Source organism: Cygnus atratus, chromosome 7 (genome assembly GCF_013377495.2).
Source record: "Cygnus atratus isolate AKBS03 ecotype Queensland, Australia chromosome 7, CAtr_DNAZoo_HiC_assembly, whole genome shotgun sequence".
Classification (NCBI taxonomy): domain Eukaryota; kingdom Metazoa; phylum Chordata; class Aves; order Anseriformes; family Anatidae; genus Cygnus; species Cygnus atratus.
Window position 1 is genome coordinate 16,332,597 of NC_066368.1, and position 19,591 is coordinate 16,352,187.

General features: G+C 39.6%; 1 protein-coding gene across 5 annotated transcripts in view; it reads right to left on the reverse strand.

Annotated features, from left to right (window-relative positions):
• ZNF518A (zinc finger protein 518A) overlaps positions 1-19,591 on the reverse strand; it is a 41,055-nt gene that overhangs the window by 6,555 nt on the left and 14,909 nt on the right. The window contains exons 1-2 of one of the 5 annotated variants that reach the window (XM_035556497.1): positions 1,685-1,950; positions 122-240 (exon numbers count right to left, since the gene is read on the reverse strand). The gene's annotated coding sequence lies outside the window, so the exon portion shown is untranslated. Of the gene's footprint in view, positions 1-121; positions 241-1,037; positions 1,292-1,684; positions 1,951-19,591 lie in introns of those variants that run through there. The other 4 variants (XM_035556578.1, XM_035556337.1, XM_035556665.2 and 1 more) reach the window with 4 other exon arrangements.

A 19,591-nucleotide genomic window follows, 5' to 3' on the forward strand; every position in this document is an offset into this window, starting at 1 on the left:
CAACTACTGACAAGCACCTGCAACTCAACAAATGTTTCTAGTCAATAATTTTATTTAACTAGTAAAAATAAAGTCCCAAGGATCTTTAAATTTACTTTATGAGAGAAGACACCAGACTTACTCATTATGAAAAGACTTCAATTCTTCAACAGCCTTTTACATATTTTTCCACACACATAGAAGAGGTAAATACATAAAACTCAGAAAAGGCCACGGTCGGGAGAAATACTGAAAAAAGGTCTAGAAACAAAAAGAAAGATATTTTTTAAGGTGTAAATACAATCATGACTAAACAAATAAGCTGAAAACCACAAAACCTTCACAATCTCACATACGGTGCACTTTTAATGCACCGAAGAACTGAAAAGCTGTAAATACGTACTATGTGCTCTCCTGGGAAGTAACACCATCAGCTACAATCTAAATTCTAAATTCACGAGTCAGATTAAAACCAGCCAGCAACCTCCTCCTCACTAGGTATACTCTGACCTTCACATTATTACTTTATTAATACTCCTCCGGTGTTCCTAACTGCGGCAAAGAAAAATGTACAGTGACTTAAAAAGATGACATAAAGCAGCTGACGGCACCTCAGCCCTTCAAACTTGAACTCAGAAGAAACTTAACTTTTTCTTAAGCAAAAACGCTGCAAAATTATAAATCCTATAGCAATCCCCACCCCAAAGAAAAAAAAAAAAGCCCAATTAGAATTCTCTAGAAAGTTTTGCAAAAGCCAGGGGAGAAGAATACTACTTTCACAATATATGAAGTAGATTATAAAGCAAAATAACAAATACAAAACCTGAAAATGCATCAGTGTGAGCCATAGATAACTCATATGGAAAAAAAACCCTAAGCACAAGCCTAAGTAACCACATAAAGCTCTATGCCTCGATTTTCTTCCTCCCCCAAAATGCTCCCAAATGTCACTATTTTGTTTTTAAACAGGACAGATGGTGAAAACAAGAGGTTTTAGCTACAGACTTGGATCTAGAGAGAAGTGACAGCTAAGCGCGCGCCACCCCGCAGCCAGGTACCTTTGCGATAAAGTTTTACCGTTCCGAACAAGCCCAGCGGCTCGGCACGCAGCTCGGGGCGGGCAGGCAGCGCTTCTGAGCGCCCCGCGAGCCCGGCCACGCTCCCCAGTTTCCCTCAGCCTGCTCTCCCCAGCAGCACGGGGCAGAAGCGCCGCTCCTTCTCCACACGGGGCTGCCAGGAGACCCTGACGAAACCCCGAGCCGCCGCTCCCCGCTGAGGAGCCTCCCCGCGGGCGGCCGCGGCCCAGGGGGGCGGGGGGGGGGCGGCGGCGCCCCCCGGCCCCCGCAGCCCCTCGGCAGCCGGTGCCGCCCGCACGGCCCCAGGGGGCGCAGCACTGCCCGCGGCGCGGCGGAGGGATACGACGCCAAGCCGGGGGGCGCCGCCATGTGCTGCGGCTCTGAGGCGCTGTCCGCCGCCGCCCCCCACCGCTCCCGGACCTCCCCCGCAGCCATTGGGGGGGGGGGGGGGGGGAAGGGGGGGGGGCGAGGGACTATTTAACGCCTTGCCCCCCCCGCCGCCTTCCTGCCCCGCCGGTTTCGCACCTCCCGGCCGCTCCTCGCCTCCGCGATGAGCCACGAGGCGCTGCCCGCTCCCCGCACGCACAGCCCCGGTCCCCCCCCGCCCCACCCCCCCCCGGCGGGGTTACCTCGCCCGTCCCCACGGCCCGGCGCGGCGCTGTCGGCGGCCATAACAGTTTCCATCCGGGGACTGCGCGGCCGCGACTACGGCGGTGGGGGCGGCCGCGGCGGAGGGATACGCGTTCACCTGGGGCCGCCGGACGGCAGCCGACGAGGCCCAGGAGGGGGGAGCGGGGTGGGGGGGGGATGATGGCGCCGCCCCCGGGAGGGACGGGAGCGGCGGCCGAGGCCGGAGGTGCCGCTGCCCTCCTCCCTTCTTCCTCCTCCTCTTCCTCAGCAGCCGGCTTGGGGCTGGCCCCAAGCCCCCTACGGCGTCGGGCGACAGCCCTGAGCCGTGAGCGTCGCTGGAGCACGGGGCTGGGCCCTGCCCTCGTTAATGCTTTTGGGTCAAGCGCGCGTGCAATGCCATGGCCCTGTGCTGGGAGAGAATCATAGAGAGCCTATTCCCATCATAACACGTTAAAAGAAAGGCCCCTGCCCAGGTCCGGTGTGGACAGAGAGTTGCTGAAGCACGCAGACACCATACCTAAATGGGTGGCTGTGGAAAACAGCAGTGAGGGCAGTCAGAAGTTGGTACGTACCTTGGTATGCTTTCATACGCTCAAAATAACAAAAAAAAAGAAATCAGAGCTGAAAATCTCAACAACAGGAACATTCGCTTGGTTAGTGACACAACGTCACCTATTCTGAGAAGGGACACTTGTTAGTAGTAGGGCGCGCCAACCACCTGCGCTAAGTCTTAAAGCACACGGAGAGGTGCGTGGATCATCAAAGCGGCGAGGGTACATGTGAAAGAGGAAATTCAGATGTACCACAGCAAAAAAGGGGCCAAGGGCTGTGGCAAAAATAAACTGTTAAGATGAATTGCGTGCCAAGAGGACATTGAAAAGGAAGGCCTTTCTAGGCTTACAAGAGAGCATTCAAAAATCAAAGAATATAAAGGTTTAGGTTCCCAAAACAAGCTTAAATATGAGAAATTCTTCTCCAGAAATCTTGTCACATCTTACTAATCATAATAAAGTTTAAGAAATACACATTTTTTTTGCTCAGGATTAAATATAAGAACAAGGAGGAATGTTTCTGTCTTTGTGTGTGCACGTATACTAAGGATCCATTAAAATGAACATATTTTTAATTCTTCAATTCAGCCTGACATCATTTATTTCCCTTGTGTCCTTGACTAAGAGAAAATGAATAGAAACCATTTGGGGGCGGGTTTTTTTGGCCCTAAATAATATCTTCAGGAACAGAATTATATCATTGATGGTTCTACTACACCCAAATGAAACAGTCTGTGCCAAAAGCAAGCAAAGAAATGTACTCATGATTTGCATGCAAGTCTTCAAATTGTTCTTCTGGCCTCTAATTCATTATGTTTTTCTAAATAGTCAGAATTGGTAATTGCAAATATGTGCCCACACTGTTTTGGAGGACCTGAAAACTAACTACAACTGGGAAAAAAAAAGGAGAGAGAAAGAGGGTATAGTTCTGGTTACAGCCCTAAAGTGGGAAAAGATAACAGGAGAGAGTTACCATGAAAATCATCAGTCTGACAAGTAGCTACAGCATCAAATTTGTGTTAGAATGTTAATTTTCCTAATCTGACAGTGAAAATACACATTGTGTTGTCAGTTATACATCCCAACCTTTCATTTAGATATATATATATATATATATTCAAGCACAGAAACAAACATTTTATCTGTAGTATATCAATTTGTAATACAAATTTAGACCACATATGGATGTCAAGCACAGGTGAGGAAAAAAAAAAAAAAAGCACCTGCAAGATGACACCATGAAGAGAAAGAAGAACTACAGTCTAATTTATCTTATACTTTAAGATTGTTTGCAGTACTGGAAGAGTCAGAAAAAAATGACATCAAAACACATGGTTAGAACAATACATTTGTATTGGGATTAAAATTTATATAGTAACATCTGGAATAAAGAAAGGTAACAATCTGATGGAAAACAGCAAAAATAGCCAAACACACCCAAAAGATCAACGTTATATAATAGCTTCTCCCAAAATTAATGCAAGAGCTCTTCAGTCATATGAGTTAGTATCCACAAAACCTCCTCCAAAATTTCTAAGTATTTGTCTACAGCCTTCCAATTTTGCAGGAGCGCTGAGAACACCTTACAAGCCACGACATCAGCGCCTTCCTCAAAGATCTTTCTGAACCCACGCACTCACCACTAAGGACATGGCCAATGAATGCAACAGCTGCCGTCCTACCACTCTCAGAGTAGAAACTAAACCAAAAGCCATCAAGGAAATCCAAGTGAGACCAAAATTGTAACTGCAGTCTTCCCAACTGCTTCAGAAGCCAATGCCCAGAAGTGGAGAGCTCAAACATTCTCTAAGTATCCTGATGCTGGCAGTCAAACTCCATGTGGCATCAGGCATGAATTATCGCAAAGCGCATGAATGCAAACTTTGGTATTTTTAAGTACTTAAGTGTTATCCTTACAATATGATTTCTTTCAAGTAGTAACAAGCACTGTCCTATTGTCCTATTTCAAGGATCAACCAATGAGTGCTTCATGAGAACCAGAAGGTCTTTGTATTCTTTTTTCTGAGGACAGATCACACATAATGCATCCGGACAGGCACGATACATACGCATCACTGGCAAATTCCCAAGTTCTTAAAAACCAAGGACTGAAACCACATAAGACAATTTCACTCCTTTATTCTTTTTTCAGAAGATAAGTTTAATTTGGTCCACTTTACTATGTGAGATCCTGTGAAAAAGTTTTTCAATTGCAAGACAGTCTATGCTCTGTGAAACATGAAATAATATTCCATCGTTGTTTTTACTTTCCAGAAAAATAAATAAATAAATAATTTGCTCTGGCATCTGCAGCCAGTTTTTTTCTTCAGATCATTGGCTGTTGTCCCCAAAAACATATGTAAGCTGTGTAGTATTTTGGAAACTTTAACGGTATTTGTACTGTCCCACTGTACGTTCATTACATTACAATTATTCTGCATCTGGAATAGCAGCCAGCTACAGGACTTCCCATTACATGTGTCATTAGCATTAGTCTGGCATAGGGCAATTGAGTGCAAATAGAATAGAAAACCGCTGTAGCCAAAATTAAGAAAGATTTCAAAATCAACAGCTAAACTGTTATGAAAATGATCTCCCAAGCTAAGGCTATGAAGTCTTCAAAACCCATATGGAAACATGCCAGAGTCAACCATTTTCTTGCTAGGAAAGAAGTCCTACCTGTCATAATCAGATGCCAATATCTGTGAAAAAGCTAGTGAACCTCATGTGCTGTTAACATGACCATTTAAGCAGCCTTCATAATGGGATTTTTATTATTGTTGCTAATAGCTCTGTGTATGTGATTTTTTTAAACTCAAAACCCCGTCCTTTCCTCAAATACATCGGTGTCCCACAAACAATGGGAGTATCACAATTAGGTATCCAGCTTACTTATGGATAGCTGGAGGGATTGGATCAATTTATTCCTTATTGTGCTGGACTATCAGAAATTACTTATATCAGAAATGAATCCACACCAAATAATTGACACCGACTTAAGGATTTCCTCAGAAATACTCCAGGAAAAAAAAATAAAAAGAGAATTCAATTTTGAAGTCTATGCTGAAGCAAGCACCAGACACAGATCACAAAATGAAGCTCAGCAACTCTCAATTTTTTTAATGAGCATTTGATTACTTGTTTGCCTGAATTTGGTCACAGATGTGAAAGAGCTTCTTTTTGACTTAGAAACAATAACAAAGTGTTACTGCTAGTGCATTTCATGTTTGAACTACAACGTGGAAATATCTGGCTAAAAGTAAAAACATCATTTCATTCACATTTTCCTATTTGTCGTAGGCATTCACATTTTCCTATTTGTCATAGATTGACAACATATGTGTACAAAAAAATAGACCAATCTCAAGAAGTCTTTTGATCTTCTAGTCTTGGTTCTCTCCCATTTTTTGTTCAATCTCACGTGAACTTAAATTAATTTCTCTTTTTACAAATGTTACCAATGGTATAGGTGTCTTCATTTGAACTTGCAGTATTAATGATTATGGTTTAGATAGCTCTAAGACTGAATACACCATGAGAACCACTAAGAAAGATAAATTATTGATTTCTTTCAGTGTTAAAATGTCACTGTGAATGTGAAGGTAAATCAATAATGAGAATTCAGTGATGTTCAGATATTAACAGTGATACCATTAGGTGTCAGCATTAATGCTGCTATGTTTACAAGACAAGGCATTGTGAAAAGGAAACCTTACTGTTATGCTCTCTTACTGTTTTAACCAATGAAATAAACACAGGATATTTATTGTTAAAAATCAAACAAAACAAAACAAAAACACAGAGGCAAAATTAAGATATTCATTTCCTTTGCTGACAGTTATGGATAGGAGACTGTACATTGCAAAATATTTGATCATCAAAGCCAATAATCTTGTATATCAGAAACCAGTTTCTCATTAGAAAGGAAATTTTCTTATTTCCACAGTATATTGATGTTTTATCTCACAGAAAGATATATAGAACATCTCTTAAAATCACGAGGCAGCTCATTCATATAAGCATTGTTTCACATATACAGCACTTTATGAATGAACTGAAGTCCACCTAGTCAATGTAGCATTTATTTTAACAACAAGCACAGTTTGGAACTTTTTGTAAGCAGATCAGTATGATCAGTAGATTGGAAGAACAAACCCAAAAGGCCTGGTTAAAAAGCTCTTATGTCAGAATACAGTAGTGAAAAAAGAGTAACATAAGTCAAGTTAACACCCTTAACAAGTGAACTGGTATGGGATAGAACACAATAAATGTAATTTCTTCGAGCCCTCCATTTATACCATGTTGTCTACCTGTAAGATCACACTATTTACAGGTCATACAAGAATTTAAAACAAACATTTAGCAGTAAGATTACTTGGCTCAGACATTGGAGTCACAACAGACCTTTTCTGATTCCTATGACCTGGATATTCTTAAAAGAAATAGCAAATTGCAGAGGCATCTTGTTTTTTTCTTTCTTCTCTTAGTTCAAAGACTGTGCTCCTAGGCACTTGGCCAGCCAACGTTAACAAGGCCTGCCATGTCAATTCCTAGCTATAAATTTTCTTCATCTAAGTATGTTTTTTACATGCTTTCTTCCTGTATGGATTTACCCCCTCTGCTACCTGTAATATTGCCCACCCAACTGTACCATGCAGATAGACATATTTTTTTTTGGCTATACTTTCCGTGAACATATTCAGAACTTCTCTTTTGGAAAAACAATCAATCACTTGCGCTGTTCTGATGATACAAAGTAGTAGATGGTACTGTCAAGCAGTACACAAGAACTTAAACGTAAATACAAGTGTATAATCACATTACAGACAAGGCAGGAAATAAATATAAATGCATTACATTTTATAAAGTATATGTTTAGAAATATATCAAAAGGTGAAATAGACAAATGGATGAGATTAAGGTTTACTTACAAAGAGCCAAAAAGTGTTTCAGATTTTGTCTGCTATAAGTAAGGAATGTTTTAGCCCACATCAGAAGAAAAACATCAGAAACAGGAAGCCTTCCAGAAAATCTGTAGAGCCAACTGATGAACAAGGTATAAAATGAGCACTCAGAAGATCAAAAAACCACATGAGAAAGCCAAAATGAATTATTTGCATACTGCAAGAACAGACTTGTAGAAGTTTCTGCATTAGAGCTTCTCTACATAATGTTTGTAAGAGACTGTCTTAAATTGTCTCCGAATGCCAGCAGAAAAGGCTGTAGAACAACAACAACAAAAAGAATGGTAACCAAGTCAGTAAGACCAGAACCAGGCATTCTAATGGAATAAAGAATGAAACAGTTACATGAGGTCTAAAGAGCCACACTGAGGTATAATTAACTTTTCACTTAAAATCAACAGTGCCAAAACAGATATATGGGTCCCTAATCTTTTAGAGGATTTATGAGAGCTATAAACTAATAATTCTGATTTCAATACAGAACAAACTGATAGAAACTCTTTTAAAAAGGCATAGAATACCCGAATATATGGATTTATTATATAATATTCAGAATTTAAAGTCAATTTTCTTGGAAGTTATCAGAAAGTCCCACAAAAATCTCTGTTAAGGCACTGTTCAGTATACTCATGGAGCAGAAGGTTGAAATAGCACCATGGCTAAATTTGATGATTAAAATAATTTAATTCACAATTTTCTGCAAAGAGTTGCAAACAGTGTTTGTAGTGCTGAAGAACTGGGCAATAAACTCAAAGGTGAAATTCAGTACAGTATTGATTAATATTTATATAAGGAAAAGCAATAGTAATTCTGTGTAGAAAATGATGGGTTCCACAATGGCTAATACCACCCAGAAGAAACATCTCTGAGATGTGATAAACTTTGATATGAAAACAGTGTGTGCATACCTAGCAATAACCATAAAAGCAAATTGAATATTAAGAATCATTAGAAAAAGAGAAGAGAACAAAACAGTAAATATCACAGTGCTGCTGCATAAATTCTTGCTATGGATTTATCTTCCACACTATATGCACTTCTGGCTTTCCCTTCTCAGTCTGGGTATATCAAAACCAGAAGACTTTTTAGCCATTAGAAAGGATAATTTAAGAGCCAATGTGATAGAAGTGATATGAAGGAGGTGAGCAAAGGTTGATTGCTCACCATTTCTTATAGCAAAGGAATTAGAGGGCATTGTTATAAAAAGGCCAGTTCAAAACATATAAATGGGGTGCTATGTGTAATTGAGGGTTAAATCTGGGCACATACTCTCACAAGAAGCTATGGATACCAAAAGTTTACATGAGTTTGAAAAACTGAGTCAAATTCACAGAAGAAAAATCAAACTATTAAAAAGAAAGCTATGACCTCTGAATCAAGGTGACCCTGTGCCTCATCTAGAGCAAGCTGAGAAAAGACACAAAAGCATTTGCTCTACTCTTCTACAGCTCTGTTGGAATGTGCTTTTGGCCAGGCAATGCTCTGCTAAATAGACTCAGTGCATCAGTTCCCCTTTTTAATTATTCTAACACTCACACCAGACAGATGTATCCAGTTAAGAGACTCTGTTATAACAGAATATCCCAACATACACTTATTCTCAGCATAGGTTTTTCAAATACAGTTCCTGGTCACTTGAATCCAAAGTCTGTAGTATGACTGAGTTTTTAGGAAGTTCTGAGTCTTCTGAAACTTGAGAGAAAAACATCTCTCTGCCTTTCCATTATCTAAAGTAAGATTTTTGTTTAATTATCATCATGTGGGGATGGGGGGAGCGTTGCCAGACAACACATGGAAGAGGCATTCTTAGTAACGTGTAAAAAAAAAAAATAAAAAAATAAAGTTTATCACTGTATTTACAGCTTTACCACGTGTAACTCAAGAATAATCTGCTCAAAGATTAGATTAACCTTCATGAGCAGTTTGCCTTGGTACCAGAAATAGAACTTCCACATATTTATTTCTTGATTAGACAATACTAAAGCCACCGAATCACACCCTGTTCTCTGTCCTCAGCGAAGTTTTAGTCTTATGGAAACAAAATAGTTTGCATGGTTAAGTGAAGATCAGATTTGGCTCATTGTAATTTCAGTCTAAATGTATGCAAGTACCTTTAGGATGAGGAGCAGTTCTAGCTGAAATGAGGTCAGGCAAGGTAATTCAAAGAGGAAACTTGGGCTGGGAAAGAAACAGGCAAGAGCGGGAAACAAAGCTGAGCAGATCAAGGGCAGGATTAGGAACCAGCGTGAGGCAGGAAGAGGAACAGGGACAAGGTATATAGAGAAGATTGGGTCAGGATTTTAGTCAGGGAAAGGAACCAACACTCAAGAGCAAGAATCTAGAGCACAATTACAACTAGAAGGCATTAAGCCATTAGACAGCGCATCCTGTGCCATCTCCCATGCGCTGAGACCTGTTACACCAATCAGCTGGCTCAGAGGTGAGGCCGTTACCCTGCGAAAAACTAATTATGGCCAGATGACAAAGAAAGAGATGTAGAACTGACTGCAGGAGACATCTCGACTTCATAGCTTTTAGTGACAGACAGCTGAGCTAGCAGGGTTTGTCGCGTAACACAAGAGTGTCTTCTGTACCAGCAGATACTAATGAGGGACCCCAGGCCATTTTCATCAGTAGCGAAGCCTCGTGTGAGCAGGAACCTGGAATCCCCATTGCCTGGATGAGACATGAGAGGGCCTGGCAAACCCAGAAAGGTTTGAAGCAATGCAAATTTGCATTCAGCTGCTAATGCACAGAGATGCTGAGGGAACAAGGCAATCTTCAAGCCTTTCTCAAAATGGGGAAGATTTTACTCTTGATGGGCGAACAAACTAGAAACCACATACTATTGCATATACTGTCTCTCTGATGCAACATTACAAAATACATCCTGAGTACTGATCTTGATTTCCTTAGCAAGGCCGGGTGTTAATTTCCGTTTCAGAAGGTACAGATACACAAACCTGAAATATTTTAATTCACCAACTTGTTCTAAGCCACAGCATAAGACATGGCAATGTGCATTCTATAACACCAAAATTTCTGTCCATTTTTGTTTCTGTTATGAATATCTGCCAGTAGAGCCCTCTCATAAGTTTTTACCACCTAGGCGCATGTCCATACATGTGCACCTCAGGTCAGGTCATTTGACCTCTCTGCATCAGTTCATCTATCTGTCAGAGTGAAGGTGTACGCTCATGAGGGTGCTAAAAGAGATAGTTCTTCATTGTAAATTAGCTTAAAGTATTTCTTTGCCCTACTCCTACCAATACATTTGCACCTTTTTTTATATTTATTAGGAAATTCCTGAATGTCTTTTCCAATGTCTTACCTGTTTTATCCAGTTTTAATCTCTTTCATTGGCTCCCAGTGAGGTTTCAAATGGATTTTAAAGCATTACTCTTTGACTAAATCTAGTAATCTGTTGGTGTTACATGGTCAGAAGTTTTTAAATTTTGGGTTATCTTGCATTTTGTTGGGTTATCTTGCATATTTTGCAGGCCAATCCTGCATTGCAATTCAGGTCTGGCAAAGGCAGCAGCACAACAAAAGTTCCTCTGCATAGCCCCACAACCATGTCATTGTACCTGATCACCTGTAATCACATTGCAAATGAGTCCCACTTCCACGTTCATTCATCTTTGGCACTTTTGCTGAGATAATTAATATCATGTGGCAACTTCTGAAAAGTGGAAGTAGGGATCATACTCCCTTTTTAGAGCATTCCTGGTCACGAAGTACTAGGCTAAATTTGAAATAGGAACCTACAATGGAAAACCCTTCTTTTACCATCCTCAATCCCTTGATAAGATGCATTGTCTCCTTCTGGATATTTCAGAAGATGTATTGGAAACAGCAGGTGTCAGGTTGCCTTTTAATTGCGCCCCGTGGCTTTGGATTTCACTGCCTAATGACTAGAGATCAGTTACACTATGTTGATGCAGTTAACAATGGGCTCAATAAAAACATTTTTGTTTTTCTCGCTCCTTAATCCATGTGAGATGTTAGCTATTATTTTAGTTCTGTGTTCCACAAGGCTTTCCAAGTGGCCCTCCAGACACGTGTGTTGCACCCATCCCTGTTTACAGAAAGAGAGCAGACTATTGGTGTGAACATGTTTGCTGTTCTGTAATGTATTGTATTAGAGAAAATGTCTTTGTTTTAGAGAAAATAAGCCTTTAATTTAAACCAGCTGGCACTATTAAGTGCTTGATGCTCCATAATACTGACCATGGCTTTCAGTTACAGATAGGAAAATCAGGGGGTTTCCTCATCCTAATTAAAAACTCTGTTAGTGGTTTACCTCTTAAAGATGGAGTACCCCCACCCCACACAAGTGGGCATCAAGAAAGCAACTACATTATAGCAATTTTACCATCCTAAACACTCAGTATTTATATCAAAGAGAGTTTTACAAAAAAGATAAATTAACCAAGTGAGACACTTTGTTACTGTTTCTTTCTACATAGTCAGTTGGCCAATTTCTTTGAGATATAATAAAGGTAAATACAGACTCCAATGAGTGGGAAATCCCATGCTCCTTGATAGCTTATGTATTGACAGGTGATATGGGAGAGTGGCCAGATGTGCACAAGCTTGAGAAATAAGAGATCAAGGAGAGAAGTACAACATTGCCTTTAAAATAATATCTCCCTTAAGCAAAATCTAGTAAATTATTTTCCATTTCATTTTCAAGTTAGCTTTGCCAATATTATTTCATTACCTGTCCTCTCAGGATACCTATTCCCTCAAATTAAGTGAGTTTGACCATGGCATTGTGTTTGTAAATCTACAAATACGAACTTGTTAGGTATTTGTAGAAAAAGACTGCAGTGGTTAATAAGGTAAAAGATTAGGAGCAAGGACAATCTGAGTCTTAATCCCAGTTGAGCCACTTATGGCATAACCTTGGGGAAGTTACTTGACCTTCATGTTTCTCAGTAAACTCTGCTGGAAATTGGATACCAGCTGGACCTCAGAGAATACCAGGCACGTCTGTTGAACTCCTCTCAATTAGCAATGTTAGAATAATGGTGAGCAGGCTTCCATTATGACTGTGGGGTGCTATGCCCGTAAATACAGTTAAGGATTAATGACCTTCCTTCCCTTTCCTGGCAGGGCTAAACTGATGTTAAAAGGTGGACTACACGCTACACTTCATGTCCAATTGTTGGTTACATCATAAAAGAAAATAATGGCACACAGGAGGCAAGTAGACTTAAAAGGATTCCAGCTGTTCCCTTCCATCCAGCATTCTCTTGCACTTCCAGCATGGACATTTATCAGATTAACTGATTAGAAAGATTAGATTTAAGCAGCCAGACTCTGAACTGCATCTGTGATGAACTAGCTGCTGTTCGTTAATATGGGATCAGCTCTACTGGAAGAGGCAAGTCCAACAGTTGGTAATCCTTAAAATGAAATATCATTCTGGCACATTAACCCCAAACATATCTGCCAATGATCCAGTAACTTCATATCATCAAAGAAATTCCTCATGTCAAGTGTATCCCAATGTCCTTTCACGTATCTAGAGGATTTCCCTGAGCTGGACTTAAATTTTCTTCTACCAACATTTGTTGTATTATTTATCAAAAAAAAAAAAAAGGAAAAAAATAAATAAATAACAGGAACACAGTGCACAGTGAAGAAAGGCTCAGCCTTTAGTCACTTCTGCAATAAAATTATACAACCCCATAGAAGCCTCACTCATCATTGTTCACTGAAGGGAAGACAGTGGGAGGAAAGTTATATTCATATACTACTGCCATTATAGCTCGCTATAGTCCATGGAAATGGCTTCATAGAAATACCCGTAAAAGAACATCAAATACCTAAAGCATCACCACGGAAGTAATTAAAAATAAATAAATAAACAAACAAACAAATAGGACAGTATTATCTGACAATTCTTCTATATTTCCTACAAAAGAGAAAATAGTTTTCTATAATTAGAACAGTAGCTAATACAATACAGTTTAATAATTAATGTAGTATTTCAGAATGATCAAATTGCAACAAAGCTGTGATGTGGAAGCTTAAGTAAAACATCCATTACTTATTGTGATCCTGAGGAGGAGTCAGTATGTGTATTTATTCATTCACTAGGCTATGGAGCTATACTTTCCAACATAAATGTGCAGTATCTTTCATACAAAAATTTATCTGAAATTTCTCCGTGTCAGTCCATGCCCTATTTAGCCTTGTGGGGGGAGAGGGATTAGAGATTTTTGACAGATAATTGCTAATTTGCTGGAAAGTTCTGTCCTTTATTTGTTATTCTAATATTTTACAACCAGTTTATTTTCTGGCACAGCCATGGAGACACACTCACATGCCCCCCAAGCGCAGTCTTGTTGGCAGTGTTTACTTGTCTCCTAAACAAAAGCGCAATACACCTATACAACATTTTAAACTTACACTATGTCCAAAGAGGACATCTCTGTAAAGGACCACGTAGGACCATAAGACCCCCCAGTATGTTGGTCAGTTTAGCCTACGTGTGGGTTACCTAAATATGCTGCAAACATAAAACAGCTGAAAATACTACAACAGCAAAGGAAAAGTAAGGAAGAAATGATGTCCAGACGTCCAATGCATGATACGATTTTGTTTCTGGAGTTGGTACAACTCATGCCTCATCAGTCTTTGCTCTACAATTGATTTCTTGGGTCTACTGCTAAATTTTGCACATATCTGCTCTGCAGGAAAGCATACATTGTGTCAAGGTTTGGCACCCAGCAAAGCATCTACTTAATGATTCTTGAGAGACCTGGGGGGACAGCTACAGGCACAGGATCTCTCCAGGAATGTGGAGAATCTCAACTTTCAACATTGTTATGGAAGTCTCAGCAAAATGTATCCAAGCGAATAAACCAAACCTTAGTCCATCTTAGTTCTGCTCTTTGGTGTCCTATTGTTATGATATATTTCACAGCAAATTCTGACTTTCTGCTCACACTACACTGTGTCAGAAAAAGGTACAGCTGCTATCTGTTAAAATGGGGTAGCATTTACCCCATCTCTCAGATTCGGTTTTCTACTTGTTCCACACCTGAGAAAATCTCAGAAAGAATTTGTGCCTTGGTCCTAATCCATGTCCCTGATTAAAGCAAGGAAAAAGCAAGGAACAATTTGAGTCTTTGGCAATATAACTGGAAAAAATAAATATGTATACTGAATTCTCTCTGAAAAGCTGCTACAGAATTTCACTCTCTAGATGGCTTTCTTCTAGTTTCCAGCCTAATTTTGCTTGCGATCAATTATAACCTTTCCTTCTTCCAGTGATACTAGAATGGTGAACATCTTGGTTAACTTTGTAAAATGAAGGTTGAATGGAAAATAAAAATTCTGTAAGTGCTTCTGAGAAGTAGGTATCAAGGGAGAAGGAAGTTTGGGACAAAGCGTGTGACAAAGATGCTAAAGAAGAGGAGGGGCTGTCTTGGCAAGCAGATTCCACTAGGAGCTACTGATGACAGATACAAAGCAGGACTGGGAACTGTTGAAGAAAATTCAAGAGGGGAACAACAAGCCAAGGTCAGGAGAGATGGATTGTGTGACAGGGCGTTGTGACTACATAAACTACGGAGATGAAGACACTGAGATAAGGAGTCAGAGACTGAGTACAGTAAGGAGAGGAAAAACTTATTGATAAGAACCAGAGGAGCAGGGAGAAAACTGTAATTCATATTGTGAAGAAACTGAGGCAGGAAACTAGAGGTGTGGGGAGTCTGAGACACGAGCAAGAGTTTGTGAGTGAGACTGGAACTACAAGCTGATGACACAAGTCAATATGTTGCTATCTGATAGAATCACTCTCATTTGGGGGACTTTTATTGAAGGAAATTATGTTTTAAAAAGATTTCCTAAGTCAAAACCTCAAAGAATAACAGCACTAACATTGCCTCTGGAGGCCATGATTTAACTTCTCTATGCAGATGCCCTGTGATGCTGCCCTTGCTCCAATTTCAGAGAACAGCTCACTGTGGATTTGAAATAGGCTTTGTAGTGAAGGAAAACGTTGTGAAGGAAGCCAGGAAATGTGAAGCGGACAGCACAGGGGATTACAACAATATTGAGAATAGCTTTGCACAGTTAATGCAGCTGCATATTATGCTGGAGAATACAGTTGTATCCCTGCTTTTTCTAGAATCCCCTGGTATGCTGACCAGGGCACTGAAACACCATCTTACATCTGTTCACAATTTCAGTCCTTCATTTTCTGAATAAGCTACTCACAGTCTCAATGCCCAGAAGAACACAGCAGTTGGATCTGCTACCCATGCCAATGGGAAACACTGTTAATATGCATAGTGAGCTATCACACTGAATTCTCTGAAGAATTGCTTTCCAGTTTTCTTAAATTGGGTACCCAACACCAATTCCAATTGTATTCTCCTTGTGCCCTGGATCCAATTCTGCAAAGGAAAGACAGCACAACCTCAAAGAGATTTTGTGAAGGCAAGTATTAATGAAAAGATAGATCTTGTAACCACCAGAGACCCATGAGAAAATTCAGACCTTTTCGAAAAAGGGACTAACCAGACTGCAATGAACAAGGTAGAGGTACAAGCTTCACACAGAACAATGAAAAAGAAACAACACAATGAAGAGCTATTCAGTAAGTAAATGCTCTTCTTCCTGTGTATTGAAGGAGGCAGGAATCCTGTAGGAAAGGAAGTAAGCCTGTTAGAGAGGTTTAGTCAGTCCTGCTCCAGGCTGCATTGATCAGTTTTGAATGTCTGAAAGTTCTACTTACAGTTTTATTTGATGTCACCAAACTGTTGGACATAATGAGCAATCATTTTCTGTCCTTCTCCTGTGCCACTCATGTCATTATCATATTCTTCACCTGTCTTTATCTATGCAGAAAAATCATTGTCTATTTAATTGTTCTTTACATACATTGTCTCATTTTCTTTTCAGTATTTTCCTAATAATTCCTAAAATCCTATCTCCTTTTTCAGTGGTTAGTCAGCACTAACTTCATATTTTTTATGGGCTTGCCTATTAAAGTTCCTGAACAGTACCAGCTAGGTCAGTATGCACCGCCGTGTATTTAAAGTTCAGATAGTTTTTTGCCAGGTACATTACCTTTACATGTATTTATGTGAATTTCATCGACCACTTAATCGCCTGATAATAGCCTGAGATCTTTCTGTAACTCTTCAAAAGACCCTCTGGTCTGTTATTTACTTGTTCTTTACTCAGTACCATCAGCAAACCTTCTACCTGTTGTAGAAATCACTTGTCAATATACTAAATAGCGTAACCCCCCTGTGGAACTCCAATTTTCACCTCCTTCCACAGACAAAACAGACCATTAATTCTTACTTTTTCTTTCTTTCTAATATTTAGACAGTTAGGACCTCACCCCAGGACACCTCAGTATCCTGTAAGAGCCTTTAGTGAGGGACCCTCTTTGAATGCCTATTAAAAATTCTGATAGTAATGCTCATATTTTCTAACTTTTGAGAACTTGACTTTGCAGCCTCAAATACACTGTTGTAAAGTAATTAACATGTTAATTGTATAAATATATATTTAGAAACAAAAAAAAAAAAGTTTTGTCTTTTGTTTTTGTTTTAATTTATTTTTTTGTTTGCTTGTTTTATAGTAATGCTAAAAATTTGCAAACAGTGCTTGTGGCAAACATTTACCATCCTCAGCTGAAATTCATTCACTTTATCTGTATGAAGAGTTCAAAGCCAGGTTCCTAATATTTCACAGAAAAGACGTTAAAAAAATTGTGTAAATAAGAAGTGTCAGAACTCTTTGTTGTTGTTCTCATCTTCAGGCCTTTCTCTTGCTTTTTACCTCTCATATTTTTTCTGCAAAATTTCCCTACCTTATTTTGTTACTTCCCGTCTGTTCCTGTTTACATTTTTTCCTTGGATATTTTTCTTCATTTCAGTGTCCTTTTCTTTTTTATTCTGGTTCTTCAGTTTCCACTTTTTTTTTCTTCTTGTTTTTCAGGATCCTCTCCAGTTCTGTACTTTTCCATTATTATGATTACAGCAATTCTATCAATCGATGCTTATTATTTCTATTGAAGTACTGAATCAATAAGCATTTCTATAAACCTTTGTTGTCCTTACAAAAGGATGGTCCCTGTCCCTGAACGTTTAGCCAAAGTCTGTGACAAAACGTAACAGGGAAAAATAGAGGATCTGGAAGTGCAACATCACAGTGAAAGAATTAAGGGGAGTAAATTGAAATCATAACATACAGGTTGCTCGGTTCTGTTGATAGAGGTGGTACAGAGACATTTTTGGAAAGGTAATGTGGGAATCTGAGTGAGCTGTTAGATGCTTCACCAGTACATAAGGGGCACTGAGGGGAAAAAAGAACTTGTAGAAAATTAGTCACTGAATTTAAAATGTCATGGGAGAAACAGAGAGTGGTGGTTGATGGCCGACAGGCAGGGCTGTGATGAGGCATGCAGATCTAATCTGTGATAAGCGGCCTGTGCTTGATGCTATGAGAAAGGGAAAAGACAACAGAAGGACACACAGATAATGACTTTCCTTCTCCAGATCCCTTTTTCTGACCATTTATTCTCCTCTGTTTGGCCAGCACTGTAAATCTAGGAACTCTAAACAGTAAAGATTCTCATATGTTTTCACAGGACCCGTGATATGTTTTACAAAAGAACAAGAAAATAGACTTAGTAAAGTGGGAATTCATGTTTCAGAAGTGCAACTCCTGGACAGGACAAAGCTAATAAGTTGACTTGGTATCGCTCCCATCTAACCCCCGCTTACTCTGATATAATTGGAGGGAAAAGGACACGCTTATTACTCCTCTGAGATCTGTTCCCACCTGGTTTTAGAACCCATTATGGAAATTGGATGTTGTTTTAAACCTGCCTTCAGACTTAGAAAAGAGACTTTTTAATTACAACTTATATCCTTATTCTAGTTACTATTTCATTCTGATACCTGAGCCTGTGGAGTTTCTCAGCTAGACTCTGGCTCACTTGTTTCATTTTCACCCCCCAACACATGATTTCACTTTCAAGTTTTCAGCAGTGCTTTCACTGCTTAAAATCAACCAACCAACAACAACAAAGAAGAAGAATAAAGGAAAAAAAAAAGCTGACTTGGGAACCTAAGTAAAATGGGAGTCTGCAGGCAGCAGTTGGAAAACAAGTGCAAGAGCACAAGGAACAATGTGAAAACAGGGCCAGCAGGAAACATCAAGTAAAGTAGCTTCCTCTATGGAAAATGTATTTGCATTGACTTCATTAACTTTGTATAAGGAAAAAGGCAAACTTTGGACTGCAGAGTTCCTCTTCCCTTCCCTTGAAAAGTTTGCCTTTACAGGTTTAAGGGCTATTTTCTAATTATATAATTCAAAACAATGAAAAAGAATGGAAAATTGAATGTACTATTCATCTTTAAATCCTCTTCTCAGCTTGTATCTATACAGTACCCAGCATAATGACATTCTCCTCTGTGCCTCATACCTTGCCCTGGAACTGCTCTGTTACAAATAATAAACAACAACAAAACAGAAGAGTGGCTAGTGAACCTGCCTAAAATCTAAATCAAAAAAGTAGGGTGAAATTTTACAGTGTAAGCAAGTGCCTCAGGTGTATAGATTTCCTCTATTGCAAAGTGAACTGGAAGTGTTCAAGCTCCTGCTGGGATTACAGGCCCTGTGCTTGAACCACTAGGCCTGACTGACGGACATCCATTTGTGTCACTGCGTTCTGGCACTAATTTTGGAGGTCAAGCCCTCTAGGAAAGATGCAGAAATTAAGTTAACTGCAGTAAGTGAAAATGTGTCTATAGCACCTTAAGTCTGAATATTAAATATTAAATATTATTATTACAGTGCTTCAGAGTGTGACCCATTAATTTGATTGGAAATAAAGCATTTATAATCCTTTAAAGCCGTAGGTCTCAATGCCACAGCCACTGGGCCTAGTTTTAAGTCCCAATCTACTTTTGCATAGTGGACTAAAATGGACATGAAATTACTGTAACTACCTGTACATTCTCTCCGTTCTGCAAAAAGGAAAGCAATCAAACCATACTGCAATCTAATACGCTGCCATTTGCTTTATGGGACATGCTGTAATTTAAAGATGCTGATGTAAATGCACGGATTTTTATTACCAGTGTTAATGACTGTAGAAGGTGAAAAGTGGAGAAAACTCAGTATTACAGAAACCACTGACAAAACATTGCCCATGACAGTAGATTTTTACAATTTACAAGGGTGGTTCAGGGTCTCAGCCCTACCAATGCCACATATTTAAATATATGGGGAATTTCAGAAGCGATCTCTAACAACAGTCAGAAATGTTACAGACTTCCTAGGTTACATGACACCAACAGCCCTGAGACAAGCCGCTGGATCTCTGCAGGTTGCCTGATACTGGTAT